Here is a 6,388-nt window from a genome sequence, read left to right as displayed (position 1 = left end):
TCCGCCCGTCCAGAGTCTGACGTGTATCGATGTTGACGCCGCTTGCATCTGACGATACCGGCTGGAATATTTTGCAGAAGTAATTAGGTTCGGTTTGCACTCCCCGGCATACCAGAGACTAGAGAAACGCTTGAATCCCTCACAGTGCTGTTGATGGCAGGGTAGGGCCATCGTCTAAAAGAGAAGAGTCAGGTTATGCATGGTTTCCGCAGTCAGCCCAGACAATGTGCTGATGCTGCTGCTGTTGGATTCAACACGTTTTCTACAGCAGTGCATCTTAGTGAACGTTTTGACACACCGCGAGAAGGCACCTTTAATCCAAGCCTTGCTCAAGTCTGGGGCGGGAAATCATGGCTTATAGCATACACTTATATTAAAATATAACTCTTCAACGCTCGCCTGGCTGTCGCAAGCATAGAGTTTCGTAAACTTAACTAAAAATAACTGTGGTCGTTCGGCTACCATGGGAATTATGGGTATATAGTAAACAAATTTGCCTAAACTCAATCGTCCTTGCGGCTTCGAATGCCCTTGTGGCTTTGTCTATTGTTGTGTTTTGGCTTGGTTTTCGAAAAAAGAATGCATCGTTGTGAACTTTGTGACTCGATTGGGATTGTTGAGCTTGAAAAGTTAAAGTTGTGAAGTGCAACTGCTGAACATTTGCTGATTGTCATCTTGTGACAAAAGCGGCTCCACGCCACGTGAAAGCAAGTGGAGCGAAAAAAAAAACCAAGATTAGACAAATTGCGTACTACCCATCATTCAAATATCGGCTGAAGCGCAGTTCGTTGCAGCTCGCGTGTATCCTAACGCCAAAGTTTCTTCTATTTATAGAAAACTCTATGGTCGCACATCTATATGCATCGCGTACCGCGCTGGGCTTGTGAGAAATCGCGACCGGGCACATGGCGCGCGTTGCGTCTCTCCTCCCATATAACGAAGCTGCGAAGGAGTGCATACCGAGTACCAGTGTTTATTATGTGCTTGAGACTGCCACCTTTGCGTGGCTTTCACCATATGTGGTGGTGAGATATGTGTTGACATCTTCTGCTACCGGCAAGGTTGAGTTATGATCATTCGCGTTAGCCATCGGGACGGAGACACGCCGCTAGTCTTCAATATGGGGCAGTCCATATCAAGGGGTGCTATATCTGCCAAACATCAATCGAAATTATGCTAGCTCTGATATATTAACGCACAAAAGAGAACCAACTACTTCTGTGAAGACACGCTTCACTTTCGTGTTAGACCCGCTCATTTGACGAAGGGAGCAGCCATGTTTTTTTCTCGTCATTCGTGTTTCTTGTATATACGCCAAGGGTGTATTGATTATCCGCCACTAAACCATTGTTACCTGAGATTTGACTCAGTGGATACTATGTTCTGACCACTTGGCATTTACTATTTTGAAAATCATACCACACGTATATCCACATACCACGCGTATAAACGGGTGTTCTTCCAAACGTCCCCGATGATTCCCGCAAAAGCGCTGACCTGTTTCTTACTTAGCTAGTTGTCAATATCACAGGTTGGCTCATTTTCTGAATGCTAGCAGGTTTACAGAAGTGCTCAGGGTTACATCGCTCGTAATTTGCTCTTCTCTAGATCTCAAATTATATTCCTAGCTTTTTCTGTGTCTGTAATGACGCTTATTTTATATATGGAACTTGGTTTATTCTTTTTTATATTCATAAAGGTATTTCTCTCTGTCACTCATTGTAAAAGTTCACGTTAAAAAGCAGCGTAAGTAAGTGCTTCTCATCCACGTCACAAAGATAAAAAAAACGTGCTCTTTGGACATTCATTGATCTCTGCAAATTTCCCGTAAGTCTATAAATTTGACAGACGGGTGGGTCTCGATGGTTTCATGCTTTTGTGGTTGTTGCGAAACTTTACGGCACAGTGACAACAGATTCTTTAAAGAGTTATAAAAGTAATGTAAAGGTATAAGGCCAAGAGTGGAAAAAATTTCGAGAGCAATAACCACTTTAGATTAAATGCTTTGTTTGGCGCTTTGGTTCATTCAGGAGTATATTTGAGTGGAAACGGACGACGCACAAATATAGAGAAGACGACTACATGAGTGATAGTGTAGTCGTCTTCTCTTCTGTTCGGTCAGTCCTCAATCAAATTCCTCAATCACTCCTCAATCAAATTCTACTGATTAAAAAAGTAAGTTTTTGTAGGGGTATAAAAAGAACTCTGGACAGTACGTTCACCCAAAACAAATGATATGAGATTAACATTTTAAAAAAATACAAAATTTTACTAATAGGTATGCAATAGCACTAGGGGCACCTTTGTATAACAGGCAGTCATGTTAAATCTTGTGGCATAATTTTATTTTTTGAGATTGTTTACACTCCCCCCTAATTTGATAAGGAAGTGTGTCATGTTTTAATAATAAAATGTTCAATAACAAAACCAGTCACGACTATTCGCGTACGGAAAATGCTAGAAGTATGTTTCGAGAAGTAATATCAGCAAAGAAGATTGAAACAGGTGCAGCGCTGTCTTAGTTACCGTTATGTTCAACGGACTCAAGAGGTTCAATGGAGAGGGCATGGCTTATGGTCTGTAGGCAACATGTCTAAGTCGGCATTGCTGTTTATGCAGGCACTTTCGTGGATTGTGGAGCGATAAATACGAGCGCCACATTCTGGCTACCTTCCTACGAGTCTCATCTGATAACTCTGAACAACAAGTGGGTGGATCAACCATCATCGGTGTCAACTGGTGGCACAAATTGGCTGCCTTTCGACGGAACTTATCAGGACTCTGAAAGCAGCACCTGGACGGCTCGTCTATCGTCAGTGACGTCATCAACACCTCGGCTAGAAAAGGAGCAGCCCAACCAAAGGACCCTCCGAGGCCACGGCACATGGACTGCAGGCAACATGTCTAAGCCAGCATTGCTGTTTATGGAGGTTCGTTACCTCTCTAATACAGCATGACAGCATACAGTAGTGACAATCGATTTTTGTTAGTATTGCCGTGCCCGCACATTTGTATTGTTTGTGTGATTGATTGTTGGTCTGTGGTGTTGATGCTTTTAAAGTCTGTTGATGTTGAGGAAAACCCGGAGCCAAGAACAGCTGAGATGTTGGAGCAAATCTTAAAAAAACAGGTAGCATCCGAAACCAAGACAGATGCTTTGAGGAAAGAAATATTCGATTTAAATATTAAAACTGAAAAAAATGACGGACTATTTTAAAGTTATTGAAGAAATGAGTGAGCGAATTCGCAGGCTGGAAACTATAGTTAGGCAACAAGAACAGAAGTTAATTGATTACGAAAAATGGAGTAGACGTAATAATCTACTCATTTTCGGACTACCGGAAGATTCTGGTGAAACTGAGTCAGACCTGACGGAAACTCTTGTTCATAAACGTTTTGACGCAAAATGGAGTATTAAAGTAAAATCAGTTGACCGAATTCACCAGCTCGGCAAGCAAAAACCAAATAGCTCAAGACCGGTCGTCATTAATTTTTACGATTATCGCGAAAACGAAAGTGTGCTAAAAACTGCAAAAAATTGAAGGGGACTACTATTAGTGTCAGCAATGATTACGCATAGGAAACTGTCTACGCTTGGAAAGAGTTATGGCAAAGCTGCGAAACCGAAAAGGCAAAGGGAGTAAAAGTGAAGTGGATTTATGAAAAGCTTAAAGTGAACGGCGAGCTTTATCAGTGGGATCCGCCACGAAATATTTGCAGTCAATACAAGCATTCATTGATTGATTTGTGGGGTTTAACGTCCCAAAACCACGATATGATTATGAGAGATGCCGTAGTAGAGGGCTCCGGAAATTTTGACCACCTGGGGTTCTTTAACGTGCACCCAAATCTGAGCACACGGGTCTGCAACATTTCCCAGTCAATACAAGCAACAAAAAGATAACAAGAAACGTAACCACAGCACTGCAACTTCCGCTCATAGCAGCTCGAATGTGCCAAAATTGACCGATGAAAGTGGCATAAAATCATCTGAGACGGCCCGTTCATAGCTAAGAATTCTTTCACTGACTGCGCGAAGCATTGTAAATAAAGTAACAGATTTAGAAATCTTGTTGATTACACACAGCCCCCATGTTGTTGTCTTAACGGAGACATGGTTGAATAATGCTATAACAGATAACTGCATCCTACCGCTAGGATACAAGATTTTTTGGTGGGACAGGGCCACCCGAGGTAATGGTGGGGCAGTGATAATTAAAAACAACGTAGCGGAACACAGTACATCGCCAGATGCCAGAAACAGTGTGGCGCAAGGTGAATTACGCTAATTATACGCATCTCATTGGCGCCGTCTACAGACCACCCGGAAGTCCACTCGAGTTTTTAGAAGAATTAAATATGTTTTTGTGTCATCAAGTAAATTAAAACACAAGGCTGAAAATGACAGGTGGCATTATTTAGCGCATTTAAATTCGGTAAGCTTTTCAACTGGCCATGCGAAAACCCTTAGTGCTGATAGGTTACTAGAGCTGATGTTTTCTCATAATCTCACACAAATCGTAAAAGATTATACACGAGTTACCCCTACGTCGCAGTCATTGTTAGACTTGGTTTTCATATCGAGTAGAGTGACTGCTTATGCCGTATCAGTTGAAGACGGCATATCAGGCCACAGAATGGTTGCAGTTGACGTATTTTTTTTTATACCGGCTTTCGAGCAAAGCACACAATAAAGATTACGATCATGCTGATCATATGGCAATCCTGGTCTTTTTAGAAATGTCGCTTGCGAATTTCAGGAGGCATCAAAGCTTGAGTCCGTTGAACAGATCTGGAAACGTTTCAAGGAAATTGTAGGTTACTCTTCAGACAAAATCATACCCACTCGCGTTAGAAAGAAAAAACGAAGAAATCCATCGATAAGCAGGAAAATGATTCACATGAAACGTAAACTAAAAAGACTGCGCAGAACTCATAGGGCCTCGACCGAAACATCATGTGCTAAAAAAAAAAACTTGAAAGCAGAGATAGCGGAATTCAAGGAACAATTTTTCAATAACACACTAACTTTATAACAAACTCCCCACGTAAGTTTTGGCTCTTTTTTAAGGAAGCGAATGAGGGAATTGATCTTATTGTAGATAAAAAAGTAATCACAGAAAAGTCACATATAGCTGAAAGACTCAATCAATTTTTTCAATCGGTTTTTTTGTAAGGATCCGGGTGACATCGAGGAAATTGAATCGGGTACTACAGGGACACTTCAGGAAGATGATATAAAAAATATTAACCAAGAAGGTATATTCAATTAACAATTCTTTTAAATACCAAAACGTCATGTGGACCTGACGGTATATCGAATCAATTTTAGCGACGATTTGCGGAGTGGCTGTCGTACTACCTAGTAATTATTTTCGAGAAATCTTAAAATGCCACTCGTTAATTGAAGATTGGCGTAGAGCAATTGTTGTCCCAATTTTTAAAGGTGGTGATAGAACAACATTGAACAATTAGAGGCCTGTCTCACTCGCATGGGTATGTTGTAAAATATTTGAACATGTTGGGGCGAAAAATATTCGGCAGTTTTTAGAACAATATGAATTATTATGCCCCTTGCAGCATGAATATTTCGGCGGCCTTTCAACAGTAACACAACTGGTTGAAGCTATGACTGTGTATAGCTGTAGATGCCTGTATGCAAATTGATGTTAATCAAAGGCGTTCGACAGAGTTTCACACCGAAAGCTGCTATTCAAGCTTGGCAATGTCGGTATTAGTGAGATTGTTCTCAGTTGGATCAGAGCTTATCTGAGCAATCGACAACAAGCAGTTAGAGTGGGAGATGCTATGTCGAGAAATCGGGAGATGTAATTGGGAGTGCCTCAAGGATCTGTATTGGGGCCCCTACTCTTCCGTTTATACATAGATGATATTTCATCAGTTGTCCAATCACCAGTAAAAATTAAGCTATTTGCAGATGACTGCCTACTGTATTGTCCGGTATATATATATATATATATATATATATATATATATATATATATATATATATATATATATATATATATATATATATATATATATATATATATATATATATATATATATATATATATATATATATATATATATATATATATATATATCCACAGAAACGCTCATATGCATTAAACTCAGATTAGAGCGGCTGAAAAAAGTCATTTAATAATTTTGTCTTCAAAAATCACATCAAAATTGCCCAATGTGAAGTTTCACCAAAATAACTGCTAAAGAGGCTGTTCACGTTTCACGAATACAGCACGTCTCTTGCACTCAGCGTGCTCTCATGACAGCATGAGTCTCTCAGGAAATCCACACACGGCAAGAATGTTACGCTGTAATCTCATGCAACTATTTGAATGTGACGCGCTCATTGTAAACGTGTCGA

This window comes from Rhipicephalus microplus, chromosome X (assembly GCF_043290135.1).
Source record: "Rhipicephalus microplus isolate Deutch F79 chromosome X, USDA_Rmic, whole genome shotgun sequence".
Taxonomy (NCBI): Eukaryota; Metazoa; Arthropoda; class Arachnida; order Ixodida; family Ixodidae; genus Rhipicephalus; species Rhipicephalus microplus.
Note: the sequence above shows the minus strand (reverse complement) of the source record.